Source organism: Palaemon carinicauda, chromosome 2, assembly GCF_036898095.1.
Source record: "Palaemon carinicauda isolate YSFRI2023 chromosome 2, ASM3689809v2, whole genome shotgun sequence".
In the NCBI taxonomy this organism is placed as follows: Eukaryota; Metazoa; Arthropoda; class Malacostraca; order Decapoda; family Palaemonidae; genus Palaemon; species Palaemon carinicauda.
In genome coordinates, this window is record NC_090726.1 from 161,095,738 (window position 1) to 161,113,219 (window position 17,482).

At 35.3% G+C, this 17,482-nt stretch overlaps 1 long non-coding RNA gene across 1 annotated transcript; it reads right to left on the reverse strand.

Annotated features, from left to right (window-relative positions):
- Positions 1-2,485: 2,485 nt before the first annotated feature.
- Positions 2,486-14,817, reverse strand: LOC137628390 (uncharacterized). Its single transcript, XR_011041355.1, has 4 exons — positions 14,717-14,817; positions 5,000-5,113; positions 4,266-4,420; positions 2,486-2,715 (listed from the first exon to the last, which is right to left on the reverse strand). It is a non-coding gene; the product is annotated as an uncharacterized lncRNA (long non-coding RNA).
- Positions 14,818-17,482: the final 2,665 nt, after the last annotated feature.

The following is a 17,482-nucleotide window of genomic DNA, read 5'->3' on the forward strand; positions in this document are numbered from 1 at the left end:
ACACACTCACATTCTAGCCCTCCCACTTTCTAGCTCTACTAGCCATTTCACACACTCACATACTAGCCTTCCCACTTTCTAGCTCTAATAGCCATTTCACACCAAAGACTTCCTAGCCACTTCACACCAAAGCCTTCCTAGCCTTTTCACACCAAAGCCTTCCTAGCCCTTTCACACCAAAGCCCTCTTATCCATTTCACACCAAAGCCCTCCTAGTCATTTCGCACCAAAGCTCCCCTAGTCATTTCACACCAAAGCTCCCCTAGTCATTTCACACCAAAGCTCCCCTAGTCATTTCACACCAAAGTCCTCCTAACCATTTCACACCAAAACTCTCCTAACCATTTCACACCAAAACTCTCCTAACCATTTCACACCAAAACTCTCCTAACCATTTCACACCAAAACTCTCCTAACCATTTCACGCCAAAGCCCTCCTAGCCATTGCACACCAAAGCCCTCATAGCCATTGCACACCAAAGCCCTCATAGCCATTTCACACCAAAGCCTTCCTCGCTATTTCACACCGAAGTCCTCCTAGTCATTTCACATGAAATCTAACCATCTCGTCTGTCAATGATCACCTAAATCTATTCACTCTTCTGTATTATCCAGCAATGTTCAAGTCCTACTTTAATTCTTAGTATTTAAATCTATACCAATCAACAAATCAGCCTTTCGACCTTCCCAAAAGCACAAAGTTTTAAAACCATCTTTCCTAAACTTAAATTTAAGCTTCTCTAACAATATCTAATTAAAATATGAAAAACATGTACAATAACCTTTCCTTTACCTATATTATATAACTTTTTATTTCAAAGTATACTCTTAGAATCTTCTATAAACTACTCTAGTTACTAACTTATATATATTGAGAGAGAGAGAGAGAGAGAGAGAGAGAGAGAGAGAGAGAGAGAGAGAGAGAGAGAGAGAGAGAGAGAGAGAGATTCAACATGGGGAGGATGGACATTTAATTAAATACTGAATCTTACAAATTTAAGAATAAAAGATGGATAAGTTTTTATACAAATTACGGACGTTAAAATATTTACTCTAGATTTTTAAAAATAGGACCAATAGTGTATTTAAACTTTAGATTGCTTCAAATACATTTGCTAGTTATTACCCATTATAGAATTTGAAATACAGTATGGGGGGATAAATTATCCAAGATATACTGTTGAAACTAGAAAGGGTTTTGTGTTAAGGAACAAGCTTATAGGACAGAAAGAAACACTGAAAGGCTAAACACGAACACACCTTGAAATAAGCATTTAAAGCAGCTCAATTTAAATGCCCCAAAAATATATAAATTATGTCTCCTTAAAAACAAAAACCTTATTTCCATCAACTGGAAGTTTAGGCACCAGATAATTTAGTGATTTTATATAAGCTATTTATTCTTAATACAATAACACTACAGTTTGAAATTTTCCCAACTAATTTACGAATATGTTCCCATATCCTGAACTTTAAAAAGAATCTAGATTACAAACTAAAAACTGTTTCGATACTCATAAAGGTTTTCCTTATCTTACTAGAAATACTTAATTCATGAAAGTCAAAATTGACGAATATAAAACCTTAGGAAAATTTTGCTTCTAGGATCTCAGGATTTGTATGTCCAACCCCCTTAGATTAAATAAATAAAGATCTCGATATCACTAGACTAAAAATTTAACTGAAATAGCCCAGTCTCCAAATGAAGCAGCCCAGCCTCTACCTGAAAAAAGCCCAGCCTCTAAATGAAACAGCCCAGCCTCTAAATGAAACAGCCCAGCCTCTAAATGAAACAGCCCAGCCTCTACCTGAAACAGCCCAGCCTCTACCTGAAACAGCCCAGCCTCTACCTGAAACAGCCCAGCCTCTACCTGAAACAGCCCAGCCTCTAAATGAAACAGCCCAGCCTCTAAATGAAACAGCCCAGCCTCTACCTAAACAGCCCAGCCTCTACCTAAACAGCCCACCTTCTATCTGAAACAGCCCACCCTCTATCTGAAAAAGCCCTCTCTCTACCTGAAAGAACTCCTACCTGACTATTCTAGCCTCTACGTGAAAGTACTACCTGAAATAATAAATCCTTGAAATATCCCAGTCTCTACATAAATAGTCTGCCCTCTACCGGAAAAAACACATACCTTAAATGACTCCTACTTGAAATAGCCCCCGCTCTACCTGAAATAACTCCTACTTGAAATATCCCAGCCTCTACCTGGTAGAACTCCTGTTATACACCCTCTACCTGAAATGACTCCTACCTGAAATAACTCCTACCTGAAATTTCGCTCTAAAAACTTCAGGTTAGCTTACACAAGATTGCAAACTTAGCTATTGGCATGGTTTTTAAAAAGGCCTAAATTGATTCATAACTAAATTTAAGTCATTAACTATTCATTAAAGCAATTTAGAATGGGAATTCAATGTATAAAAGTTAGATTAATGTTGCTAAAATAGAAAGAATTTAAGAAAATTACTCAGCCAACAATATAACTGAGCACATTGTTCAAGATTTAATACTTGAACTAGATACTTAAATACTCATTATAAAAAGCCAATTTAAATTTGGGCATTCCTACAAATGCCCCAAAATGTGTTCTTGATCTTCTCCCACTGAAGAACTTTACCAGGAGAGTTGACTGATCCAGGATTGTCCTTGATTTGCATCATCCTTTTGGTAAAATTGTTATAAACATCAAAGCAGAAGGCCACATTAACCTGAAAGACAAAAGTGTTAATAGGAACTCTCAGAAAATTACTAATCAAGATTTGTAAAGAAGAAATTAAATACTGTTCTTAGTAATTTTTAAGCAATAATATATGTTTAATAAATCAGTTCACTCGAAAACAAATTAGGATATCTTATGCTCCCAAAGTACGACATTTCAAGCCCCCAAAAGTAGGATATTTTAAGCCCCCAAAAGCAGGATATTTTAAGCCCCAAAAGTAGGATGTTTTAAAGCCCTCAAAAAGTAAGATATTTTAAGCCCTCCAAAAGTAAGATATTTTAAGCTCAAAAGAAAGATATCTTAAGCCGCCAAAAGTAAGATATTTTAAGCCGCCAAAAGTAAGATATTTTAAGCCGCCAAAAGTGAGATATTTTAAGCCGCCAAAAGTGAGATATTTTAAGGCCCAAAAAGTAAGGTATTTTAAGCCCCAAAAAGTAATATATTTTAATCCCCAAAAAGTAAGATGTCTTAAACCCCAAAAAGTAAGATATTTCAAACCCCAAAAGTAAGACATTTTAATTCTCCAAAAGTAAGATAATTTCAGGCCCCAAAAGTAGGATATTTTAAGCCTCCAAAAGTAGGATATTTTAGGCCCTAAAAGTAGGATATTTTAAGCCCCCAAAAGTAGGATATTTTAGGCCCCCAAAAGTAGGATATTTTAGGCACCCAAAAGTAGGATATTTTAGGCACCCAAAAGTAGGATATTTTAGGCACCCAAAAGGACAATATTTTAAGCACTCAAAAGCAAGATATTCCAGGCTCCAAAATGATTAGGGTGATTTAAGCAACAAAAACTATGATATTCTAAAGACCAAAATATTTTGATAATTTGATGAAGAAATTAGAATATTTCAGGAACCCCCCCCCCCCCAAAATCTAGGATACTTTAAGATCTAATAAAAAGATGTGCGTGTTCCTATGTAAAGTTTTCAACAGTAAATTCTCACCATTATGAACAGAAAATCCTTTGCTAAACAAAAATTAAACTGGGTTGAATTAATATCTACAGTGCCCCACACATGGCGTACTGACATTACTACCCACTTACAATAATAATTTAACTTGTTACCAGCTTCACACAATAACCTGAGGGCTTTTGCCAAAATCAGGTTGATTTAAGTTTTTTTATCTAAAATGTTTATTCTAAGCAGCTAACCTATCTCACAACTAAACAGAAATATAGAACTAAACTCTTAAAGTTACTCGAGTTTAAAACAATTTTTTTTTAACAAAAAGAGCATTAATTTAATGCGAGCTCTCCAACTGACGGGATTTACTAAAAAGAAAAATCATCCAGCAAAAAATATGCATGATTCTTTGATCTAATACATTTTGGAGGATTCTATCACTGAAATTCTAATCTAAAGACAGCACTACTAAAAAAATAATATTATAAAATGGAAAACCAATACCTACAAATACATTTCTTCAATGGCAGATATTTACTCAATCTAGTCCAGTCTAACTTCACTCTAGCACTAAATGCCACAAAATCTAACCCAGGTTCTGAAAAGCAGACAACTTTCAAACTAAACTTACCATCCAAACGAAGTTTACAGAATTAAATTATTGAAGATATCATACTTCATCTCGGCTCATACGGAAGACAGGATATCAAAGACCTTTTTCAACTTCTTGAACATCAACGTCTGCACCTCCTTCAGGCTTCAGTGCTCATGCATACTATAAGCAAACTGGAACAAAATCGGGAAGAGTTGAAAAGGACATTTCCACAGAATTTTTGCTTTTACCTATTGTACGTAACTAATTTTTCCTAAAATGATTTTGCCAAAAGTAAACTCAAGTTTGGTTGTCCAAAAATTAGGTAAGTATTATTCAATGTCTATGTGGAGATGTAGAATTAAACTATACTTACATTTGAATTTTTCTTTTTACAAAAATGCATTAATTTAATCAAAGCTTACCATCTACCAGGAATTAGTAAAAAAAAAAAAAAAAAAAAAAAAAAAAAAAAAAAAAAAAAAAAAAAAAAAAAAAAAAAAAATCAAAGATTTATGATAATTGATCAAACATAGCTTAAGTGAATCCTACGAGGCCTATCACTAAATAGGACACCAATATAGAGATTTTAAATATCTGTTATTTACTCATCATAATCTAATATTGTTCTGTACGTGATTGAGGAACTTCGTGCAAGCACTAAATGCTCCCAAATCTAACCTGTCTTCTAAAAAGCATAGAACCTAAAAACAATTTCACTATTCAAACGAAGTTTACATAATCAGTTCATCTTTGATGGCGTCATACTTAACTTGGCTAAATCAGAAGACAAAGGATTCAAGATCTTGCAATTTCTCAACTTGTTGCATCACAGCCTTTGTGTCCTCTTTCAGTCCTCAGTGTCACAAGCAAACTGGAGTACAAATCTGGAAAGAATTGGAAAGGACATTTTAGCAACATTTTCACTTTTGCCTACTTCTAAACTTAGACTAAATTCTCCCCAAATTAGGTCAAGATTCATTCCAAGCTTAAGACACTTATTACTAGTTGACTATCTAATGTTAACAGCCGAGTTTACTGCCAGGCATAAATAAAACAAAAAATTATTTAGTTACAAGATATCCATGATAGCCCTAACAAATACAAGAGGTTTATTTGTTGAACAAGTCACAATCCATTGGTTGTATTAATCAAATTGTCAAAAAACACCACACCTCAAACAATTGGCCACAAATGGCAGGGAACTAGTACACAGGAACATACCAGCTGAAGAGATTTTGCCTGGCTTTACTAGTTAAAATTTAAGTAAAATTTCACAAATAACAAAGATTGTTATACGGCAGTATAATAGTTATAGTTATAGACTGTGACTGCAGAAGTGGGTTCATGCTTCATAACGTATTCCTGGGGTGAACGAATTGGAGGAACAAAAACAAGACGTCAAGTAAACCTATCTGGGAAAAAAATTATGATTGACTGCAACAGCTTTTTGGTGGGAAGTGTGTGTTTCATACTTCTAAGCAAATATAGTAACGTTAGGCGGTCCTGGGATTACTAAAGAAATCGATATATCATGCTATATAAAGCCAATGTGTGGCTGCTAGAATTGTTAAACTCATACCTGCAGTAATTCATGCGACATTTTGAGAAGTTATGTGAACATATCGTTGCACAATATCCATATTCACATTTTGGGTATTATCGTACGTTTCAATAAATGACTTTGGTTTTATGATTGAGTGTTTTATTAATCTTTAAACTATCACCTAAAGATCCTCTCTTAGGGTTGCTGATCTTCAGTTGAGAAAATTTGGAGTGAGGGACCTTCAGGGATCTCAAAATCAAATAAACTTTACCATTAGCTATAACTTGTAAGTTTGGCTAATAAGGATAACCGCTGGTCGAATCTGTCTCTAAAACCAAACAAATAACTTTGGACATCCGCTAAACGATTCTCCGGCTTCCCTGGTATTGAACTACACTGGACAAGTCCACTCTTCATTTTCTGTTTTGTTATAATGACGTCATAATTACGTCACTCCAGAAGTAAGGCAAACTAAGACTATGATAAGTCCTGTGTTATTTCCGGAATTGACTATTGAAACTCGCTCTGTTACGATCTCAAATGACAACTTAAAATATTACAAAACATAATAAATATAGCTGCATGACTGATAAAAAGGTGCCCCACCTCAAGAAAGTATCACTCCAATACTTATTAAATTACACTGGCTACCTATATAAGCTAGACTAAGGACTTTGTGCAATGACTAGTTATCAGAATCGGACGTCCAAAACATCTAAGAGAATTGCTACATATTGTGCTGACACGAGAATAGTTAGATAGTTTCGAGTTAATGGAACCAAGATACATGTCAATTTCGTTTGGTCGTTGCAACCTCACCATCTTTGTGAGCTAAGGATAGGGGGTTTGGGGGAGCCTATAGGTCTATCTGGTGAGTCATCAACACCCATTGCCTGGCCCTCCTTGGTCCTAGCTTAGGTGGAGAGGGGACTTGGGCGCTGATCATATGTACATAGGGTTAGCCTCTAGGGAATTGTCCTGCTCATTAGGGCAATGCCACTGTCCCTAGCCTCTGCCATTCATAATCGGAATTTAAACCTTTAAACTTTTACTGTAGATTCTACAGCTTTCAAATGAGCCGTCCCATGACTATACAATAAGCTCCCACTAGACATTCGAAAGACTAAGATATTAATTAAGGCTTTCAAAAAGAAACTGAAGACTTTTTCGTTTCCCGAGTGTTTCAAGAATATGTGGGTTTGACAAACACGGAATACGATGTATGATACGATAAATACCTAATAATATATATGACAAACAGATCCTGTAGGTCCTGCAGGGCTCAAGTGTTCCTCTGTGTGATAGGACCATGAAAACAGCCCTTAAAGTAAAGTAAGTGACCTAATGTATCAATATGGTTAAGCAAACTATGTATATTTCCTTCGAGCTAATACACTTAGTAAATAAATATATAAAAAGGTCGTAGCACAATTCAATAAACGTGGGGCCTATTAAGAACACAAGCTATATTTGGGGTAACAATATTTTTTTTTCGACTGTTAATTTACATAATGTACATGAATTTGATTCATAATTTATATCTTCCAAAAATTTTCCTTTTCACAAATACAGACCACGCCTCAGTAACGCCCCCCCCCCCCCCCCACACACACAAGAAGCCACCCACAGTTACCCCTGCACTAATTAAAAGTGAGAATTGAATACAAGCTACTCTTACTAACGTTTAAGATTCTGAACCAAAATGAACCAAAATATCTAAAAGAATGCCTGAATAAACTAGAACTAGAAACAAATGTTAACACAAGACACATGAGTGACAAACATAGGCTATCTGAACCAAGAACAAATAGTAAATTTGGCGAAAGGGCTTTTAGCTACTGTGCGCCTAGACACTAATAAACTGCCAACTGAAATGAAGGACCTAAAGGGAGCAATTGAATTTAAGAAGAAACTAAAGACATCACGTTTCACAATATCATATGATTTGGAAAATGCTACAATCAAAGAATTGTATAAGTTATAATGAAAATGTTTCGTTAGATGATTAATAAGGACCCGCCCGAGAAGTAGTTCACTCGACTTCAGTGGAGGGTTGGATTTAAACCCAAAACAAGCAAGCAAGCAAGTAAGTAAGTAAGTATCCCCCCACCCCCTTTGACGTTACCACGGTTCATACCTGGTTGCAAATATGTTGAAACTTATTATGATAATCAACAAATAATTAAGAACGCAATATGCATTCAAACTTGATAGGAGTTGGTACATACATACATACATAAAACTTTTTTTCTCATTAAGTTACAGGAATAAATTCGACAAAATTTCACTCCCAATTCCCTCTATGAGATGGTAAACAATTTAACTCATCACGATACGAAAAAACAAGTCTCCACCGAACATGAAAATGAACATACGTGCCAAAAAACAAAGCACAAATAGTTTAAATCAGAACCCACCTAGATGTGGGTCCTGGTCTGAATCATGGACACAAATTCGTAGTTCGCAGATCATCATTAACCTAGATTTTGTGCACTGAAGAAACACATTTATTACTTATAACCAGTTTTGCTTCACAAAATGTCGAAGGTAATTTGCACATAAAAGTATTTATCGTCCTTTTGGACATAAAAAAAATAAAAAGAAAAAAAAGTACCCGGTAAGTTAACAATTATCTTTATAATTAGGTAACACCGAAGACGTGTTTCTGTCTTCCCACCTTGAGCAAAACTGCAAGTAACGACCTTTGCTTGGCAGACCGAAAACACTGACGAGGAACTAATAGTACTTATAAAAAGAGTTTTGCCATAACTAATGAGGTGATTACATTTGTTTGTTGACTGGATTATGAAAAATCAACTAATATAATGATTTTATTCAAATGAATTTGATCAGCGATGGTGTTTTAGGGGAAAAATCGTTTATTCGAATAGGTTTAGAGACTGGTTTACCGTGTTACTGTTTACTACATCCGGTGGAAGTCTATTCCAAGTATCTGCTATTTTCTGAGAGAGAGAGAGAGAGAGAGAGAGAGAGAGAGAGAGAGAGAGATTCCAAGCCTATCACTGCTTCACACTGAAGGGCCACGTTCACAAGCAAAGCAACTGCAAAACAGCCAACATAAAAGCGCTAGAACAGTCACGTTTATTAGAGCCCTTTTAGACAAGGCATGGCTAATCATAAGGTCACAAAGATACTAATAATTGATAATATGGTCCACACTAGGCTCATAGAACTCTGGTTCTCATCAAAACCTTGTGTTACGTATCCTGCACACAGCGTTAAGACAATTTAACTCACCTGACCGAGGATACAGCTAATTTTATTGCCCTAATGTATTTGAGGACAATTTGCCCTTAAGCTATGAAAAGGCAAAAATCAATAGAGAGTTTATAGTCAAGCCTTCGATTCAAGTTGCTTCGTCCACGAAGTATCAAAGACAGTATTGACGCTTTATTCAATCTTGTGCATCACTAATAACCAGCTTTATTCCATCAAAATGATATTGCCTTCGGAAATTGTCTACATGAAACTATTCATCATTTATCAATTCAAAACTTAACATATTCAAAACAAAAATAACTTATTACCTTTACATTAAACTAAATAAAGACTTCCTATTTTCAGATTACAAACTGATCTAAAAAGAATAGCTGACAAGGAGTATGCCCGTCTTCTTAACGAAGAGCAAATAGGCCTGCGTTGAACACCACTTTTGCCTGGCTGGTCGAAAAACAGACTAGGGACACCCCGCCCCAGTTACAGTAAGAGTTTAGTTACTAACTAATGCTTTGATTACGCCTGCTCACTAGTGAATGATAGGAAAATATTGATGACTGTTCAATACACAAGGCATATCAATAAATACTTTCCCAAGAATATTTCTTGGGAATATGTCTTGCCTGACAATGTTTGTGCAGAGAGTTTTGCTATATTCTTTAATGAAAAAATTGATAAAATCTATAGAGGTTTCCCCCAAAATCACTTGGAAGGACAGTCAGCTATGCCAGTGAAGGAGGGAAAGAAGCTAATAAAATTTAAGGAAATAAATATGTGCGACTTGTTAAAGGTTATGAGAGAGATGAAGAATACATATTGTGAAAACGACCCTTTCCCAAACAGTTCAATAAGTGAAGCTCCAAACAAGCAAGTTGTATATGATATTTACCTGAACATAATCAACCTAAGTATATCACAATCCTGTTTTCCTAGCTGTGAAAAAACTGCGTTGATCAAACCAATTTACAAAGGGAAAGGTGATGTAAACGAGCTAAATTCATATAGGCCCATTTCAAATTTATCCTACATGTCAAAGCTTATTGAAAAAGTCATAAGTGAGCAATTATGGGCGCATATTGACGAGTTAGAGGTATTCCCGGAAAATCAATCGGCCTACAGAGCTAATCATTCTACAGAAACTACTTTGTGCTCAATAATGAATGATATGATAGGTCTTCTTGATGGAGGAAAGTGTGGAATTTTGATTATGTTAGATCTTAGTGCTGCTTTTGACACTGTTGTGCACGAGTACTTACTTGACGGCTTAAAGTCTATTGGAGTGACTGAGGAAGCACTGAAATTTTTGCGAAGTTACTTAGTGAACAGGAAGACTATTGTAGAAGTTTCTGGAAACCGATCCAATGAGAGAATTCTTATGAAGGGTGTACCACAGGGTAGTGTTCTGGGCCCTATCTTGTTTAACATATATACTATCGAGCTATCACACATCTTGAAAAAACAAAAAGTGGGTTTTAAACTATATGCAGATGATACTCAGTTTTACCTCTCAATTTCAACAACACAAGATACAGAGAAGAAAATTGATGAGATAATGACTGAAATAAAAACATGGATGCAGAGGAAAAAGCTCAAATTAAATGATGATAAAACCGAATGTATGTTCTTTGGCACAAAGGTGGCTTTGAAGAATTACCAGTTAATTCAAAGTATAAAAATTGGTGATGCTGATGTTGGGATTGTGCCTGTTGTGAAAAATTTGGGTGTACTGATAGACTGTAATTTGTCAATGAGGGACCAAATTGTGAACACAGTGAAAGTGTGTAACTATCACCCGAGAAACATAGCATTTATTAGAAAATATTTAACACGAGGGCAGTACAAAAAATTTAGTGATGAGTCATGTAATATCAAGGCTTGATTATTACAATTCTCTGTACTACAAATTGCCCAATACACTACTAAGAAAGCTTCAAAATGTGCAAAACCGGGCGGCTAGACTGATAAAAGGCATTAAACTAAGGGAGAGAATAACTCCTGCATTGATCGATCTACATTGGTTACCTGTTAAGGCTAGAATTGAATTTAAAATTTGCTTGTTGACTCACAAAGCACTTACAAGTGATAAGCCTAAATATCTTCGTGATTGCTTGGTCCCCTACCCTGAAGCTACCAGCGCCGCTGTAAGAGTTAGACATGCTGATGACCCACATAGACTATTCGAAATTAGTGTGAATCATGCAATAAGAGGAAGAACGTTCAGTTATGCTGCACCGAGACTCTTTAACGACCTTCCACTCGATGTCAAGAATAGCAATAATGTGGCAGCTTTCAAGAAAAACCTGAAGACTTATCTTTTTAGAAAGTGTTATAATAGTGACCTGAAAACTATTAAGCCTGAATACAAATGCTAGCGAAATAACTGATAACGATACAGAGCAAAATATTAACTAGAAAGAGATTATTTTTTCACACACCAAGGCCCGCCTGAACAGACCTTTAGTGTTTGGTGGAGGGCGAGAAATAAACCCCTAAAAGTAAAAGTAAGTATTTTCTCAAATATCAGAATTACACAAGAAATTCGTCCTAACTTATTAATATTCTGCCAGAACCAACATGAAAACTAATAGTAAATATGTCATTGCAAATAAGGCGAGGATAAATGCTAAACCTAAATAGTACCTCAGCTGGAAAACGAAAACATTTGACATTAAACACGAATTGTGTGATATGTAAAATACCTTAAAATGTACACGATAAACAGACCTTGTAGTCTCTGCAGGGAGTAGGTGTCTTGTTTGTGTGACAGGGCCATAAAAAAAAACAGCCCTTTAAGTAAAGTTCCTTAATGGAACCAAATGTATGAGAAACTCAGGTTTTTTTTTTTTTATCAAAATGTCGCCAGTAATTTCCCCCTGAAGGTAATCATCACTTTGTAACAAAATTAATTCATGCAAAATAAATACAACCATTTACCGTGATACTGAACGAAGACTGTTGGTATTAATGACTGAATAAGGCTTCCCATTTTCAGTTTATAAACGGACTTTTTTGGAAAGTTCACTGACAACGAGTAGGTCCACCCTTTTAGACGAAGAACAAATATGCAGAAAACCAGTTCTGTCTGGTTGGTCGAAAAACAGGCCAGGGCAACACCCCCCCCCCCCTCACTTAGGGTAAGAGTCTAGTCATTACTAATGAGACAATTAGGTCATTATACATACGCTAATGGAATATGAGAAAAAAAAAGAGTTGCATTCAAAATAAATCGTTTTTATAAAGGTTTTCCCAAGAATATTTTTCTAAAAATCTAAGTAAAAAGCCGTGTTTCTACTTTTCGCTTTTATCACGTAATTTCCTACTTTGATTTAAACTGAAATTTCAATGCACTGGTGGTATAGAGTCCCTTAAAAATCAAAATTAACCCTTTATTTCTACCAACCACTTACTTCTGTGTAAGTGTATGTGCTGAGCTGACTTAAATCTAAAATTAAAAAACATATATCTTCAGATACGCTTCCGAATATTTAACATTTAAATGGATTTGATGCTTACTGCTTTCCTGTATTTAGAGAGAGAGAGAGAGAGAGAGAGAGAGAGAGAGAGAGAGAGAGAGAGAGAGAGAGAGAGAGAGACTTATCAAAACCGAAGGATGACTTCAAATTTACCTCTACGCGAAGATAGCTTTGTCGAAAGACTGAACAAAATGTTCTTGTAATTTTACCGACTATGGAGCTCCCAGTTGCTGACAAAGGATATCAATGTTATTCTCACTCGCAACTAAGAATATATTTTAAGTTATTATTAACAATGTTGCAGGGACACTGAAATTAAACAGTTCTGACGTAAGCGATACTTAAAAGTTACAAACAAAATATTTGTTAAATAACCGAAATAAAACAGTGAATTGGGGCATACTTCTAGTATTACAAAGCAGCTGAGAGAGAGAGAGAGAGAGAGAGAGAGAGAGAGAGAGAGAGAGAGAGAGAGAGAGAGAGAGAGAGAGAGAGAGAAATCAGTGCCTCACTAAAATTCCTTAATGTTATATAAAAGATAAGAGCTTTTACATATCAATTTCTCCTTTGGTGCTCTAAACACACACACACACACTCTCTCTCTCTCTCTCTCTCTCTCTCTCTCTCTCTCTCTCTCTCTCTCTCTCTCTCTCTCTCTCTCTCTCTTTGTTTTCCTTCGGTAAAAGCATTTAGAAAATATTAAATATCCCAGTTTACATCAACGTTCTATTTATAATTGTAAACATTCGTACTGATGATTTAAGAATTTTACAACAATTTCTGCATGAAAGTACATCGCTTGTAATTCCAATCAAGAGACTACAGTAGTCGTCCTTACTTTGAAAATGCGTTTTAGCCTAGAACCCTATTTATCACCATTAAAGATATAAATCCTTTGGGGGCTGAACCTTCAACTGAGTTTCAAACAAATTCAAGTGGGAAAATAAAATCTGATAGGCCTATTTCTTATTGCACGAACGTATTGAAGAAAGTAATTGTGAAGGATGGAGACATAACAAAACTTTCTCAGTTTTTATAAATCCTTTAGAATATAATATCTATCATTATATGTAACAAGTACACCTGCAGTCACGTCCAGGTGGATATCTGTCTCTGTATTGAAATGAAAATATCGAACTTTGAAACAATCAATTAAATCAAGGTTAGCAAAACTTGATAATGGGAAATAAGATAGACCTGTACGAGAGAGAGAGAGAGAGAGAGAGAGAGAGAGAGAGAGAGAGAGAGAGAGAGAGAGAGAGAGAGAAACTTAATTGGTGGGCGTGGTTGATACTGCAAGTTATCAAACTAACGTAGAGACAATGGTTGTTTCTTAAAAGCAAAACGATTATATATATTTGTGTCAAGGATTGTATGCATTTGTATTCAAACGAATGATATATGTATATTTATACAGTATGTAAATACCATATTATAACAAAGAATTATTTTTGTGTACTGTATCAATAAAATAATGATTCTGTGAGAATGTTGAGTTGCTCACTGAATTATATTTTTTGGTCAACTAACGAATAACTTTCCATCACACATCACCTGAAACCCTCGTTTCTTAATTACAATTTTGCAAGGCAAATAATTGCACAAATCACAGTTTTCACTATAGTTTACATCATCATATTCACGCCTTTTAACATGTGAAACATAACCTCTAATTAAATTTTTTATCAGATTAAATAAAATTATGTGATTAGAAAGTTCTGTCGTTTTTTAATAAAACATTGCGCATATTAAAATGATACGACCCTCTATTTTAACCACGGGAACAATTCCATAAAAATGATCGACATTTGATTTGGATTCTAAAATCTAGGCCTACGGCTGCAGGCAGTAGTATCACCTCAATTCTTTCTTATAGTAACAACTTCAATTATTGGTGATTACAGATTCCTTAACTGGAACTAAAACCACAGAGCGACCAGAGTTATACACCATCTCATTAATTGAAAAGTTAAAGCCATATCTGGAAACAATCTAAATTTATAACCACTCACTGATTAATGGAATTACCAACACACGCTAAAAAAGGCCATATTTGGGAAATGTCTTTTATAAAGTTTCTTCACCCTAAAAGACCCTTAAAGAAATTCGATGGTTTAACACATGGAAACCTACAGCACCTAAAAGATATTAGAGTCTCCAGTATTTTGAGTAATTAAAGATACCGCGAGAACATAATAAAATCAAGAAACCTTATACAGTTTGTCCCTGCTTACCCATAAAATCCTTCACTGTTTGCAGGATCACAAGTTAAAAGACGAGAGTCACGAGACTTGGTTCCTTCTTCCTCTCTCTTTCTCTGAGAAATGAATCTTCTTCTACAGTTTACACAGTCAGGAACATCCCTAGACAGTCCCTAAAAGTTCCCCTGACCAAAACTAATTTCTCAAGGCATTTTTCAACAATTAAGTTTGTAGTCTATTAAATGTTGTACAGTGTACTCCTGTACCTTCTGTAATTATAATCTATTCTGTATTAATTTCTAATTGTGAAACAACATACAGTATATTTTGTTTTATTAATGATGAATTTGTGTTCTGATTTCAGTTTCTGCTCTGAAAGATATATTAATAAAGTTCTAATTGTAATGAACGTCATACCATGGGAAAACAATAAAAAGTAATTAAGTCATTCACTCTAATTATAAGTCTCAATGAAGATTGGATAATTAATTATTCATGAGTATTTAGACAATGTTTTACATTTACCAGACGTAAGGGAATTCTCACACTCAATGTCCCCAAAACCCTCTAAAAAAATTCCCAAATTTGGGGACAAATTCCCAAAAAGTTGTCCCTCTGGTTACCAAGAATTGTTTCAACCAATCAAGGACCTCCACCATAGTCTGGGTTCTATAGCCTATTCATCAGCTAAGATTATAGTCTTTTGCTTAGGATATATTTAAACATTCTTACGGGTAATTTTGTATATTATTCCATGGTGTGATTTCGCACAAGAAATATATGATTTCCTTTAGCAAATAACGTGATTTAACCGATTTGATGATCATTTCAGTCGCAAACAAACAGATCAACCAATTCGGTTAGTTATAAGTTGACGAATTGGTTGATGTTATTACGGATGAAATGAATGAGAAAACCAGTTAAATCACGATATCTACTATAGGAAATCATATATTTCCTGTGCGAAATCCCACAATGAAATACAATACAAATGAACCATATAAATATTAACACTGTTGACATATATACTGAGTTAAAATATATAAACAACAGATGTAGGGGACGATAACATTACCAACGTTACCAACGGTTGACAGAACTACCAACGATGACGAATGGTACACAGTGTTACCAACGGCACGATGTCATTTCTAGAGATAGAAATGCTAAATATTTCCATACGTAAACTAAATAATTTTTCGTTATAACTATTAAACAATAAATAAAAAGTACCAATAGGCCACAGATCCTAACAAACCCGCCTAACCTTGCCTAGAAGTACCCCGGTCACAAAACTCATATAATAAGCATAGGGGAATGACTTACTTTGATTCACAGTACTACCAACGGTGACGAATGGAACACAGAACTACCAACGACACGATGTCATTACTAGTGGCAGAAATGATAAATATTTCCATTCGAATATTAAATAATTTTTCCATATAACTGTTACACAATATATAAATAGTACAGAAAGACCACAGAACCTAACAAACCCACCTAACCTTGCCTAGAAGTACCCCGGTCACAAAACACCTATAATGGCTATTGAGGAATGACTTACTTTTATGAAGAAAACGACGAAGTATTCGGTAACCTGGGAAAAGAAACTTCTCCAATCGACACTAGTTTTCGAAGATATGTCGATACCATCCATGAGGGTCTCATGGTCCGAATGTTTATGCAAAAAGTGGATGGCACATAATATTATCTTCCATGGGGGTAGACGACTTTTGTCCAAAAAAGTACCTTTATAGGCAGTAACGGTATAACCACAACGGAGTTTCTTCTTAGTTTTACAAATGATGGATTCAGAATTGCAATAAAACACGTGAATGTCTTGCCTATAAGATAAAGAAACCGCACTTGTAATGCAGAACACCTCACCAGGACAAAGGTTACAACGGGAAAGGCATTGGAACAAAGGGTATGAAAACACCGCTAATAGGGATAAAGGAAGTGGGGGGTAGGGAGATATCTGTATAGGCCTAGGGTGGTGATTGGTTAAGGGAAAAACAAAGAACTCTAGCGGGTAAACATGAATGAACTAAATACGGAAACTAGACCAGAGAAAGGATTTATAAGACACAGAGGAGAGAAAAAGAAATAACCAACAAAAATAAATAAAAACAATATAGGAAGGTAACATGGAATGAACGGTAAATAATATTGAATGGGAATATAAAATGAGATGATCACACCGAGAATTAACTGGATACAAAAACTAGTCCAGAGTAAGTATTTATGTGCAACCAGGAAGAGATAAAGAAATAACCAAACAAATAAACCGAATATAGGAAGGTAAAATGGAATGAATGATAAATAATATTAAATGGGAATATAAAATGAGAAAATAACACAGTATTAAAAAGAGTAATTGGAGAGAGGAAACTCCTGCGCAGGGGGGTTATATAAGCGCAGGTCGGAAACTGGTGCGGACGAACGTACGTACAAATGGGTGCTAATGTTAGCAAGGAATGCTAACATTTGATCTACATCAGGTATGGAATGCTAACATTTAAACTACAACAGGCGTTGGCAGCACTGGTTACTGTATTACTACAAGAAATAACCTTTGAAACGGCTCCTCCCAAATATATCCAGTTATACTGTTTTGTATTTTCCTACGGTTATAATAAATACAAGAAGGAAATGTATAGAGAAGAAAAGGACTGATTTACGGTTATATATCGGTTCCCCAGTATGTTTCCCCCACCCAAAACCCCGAGTTCCCACTGGGGGTCCCCCATTATCGGAGGATATAGATGTATATATATTTCTGAAACTATTCATTTG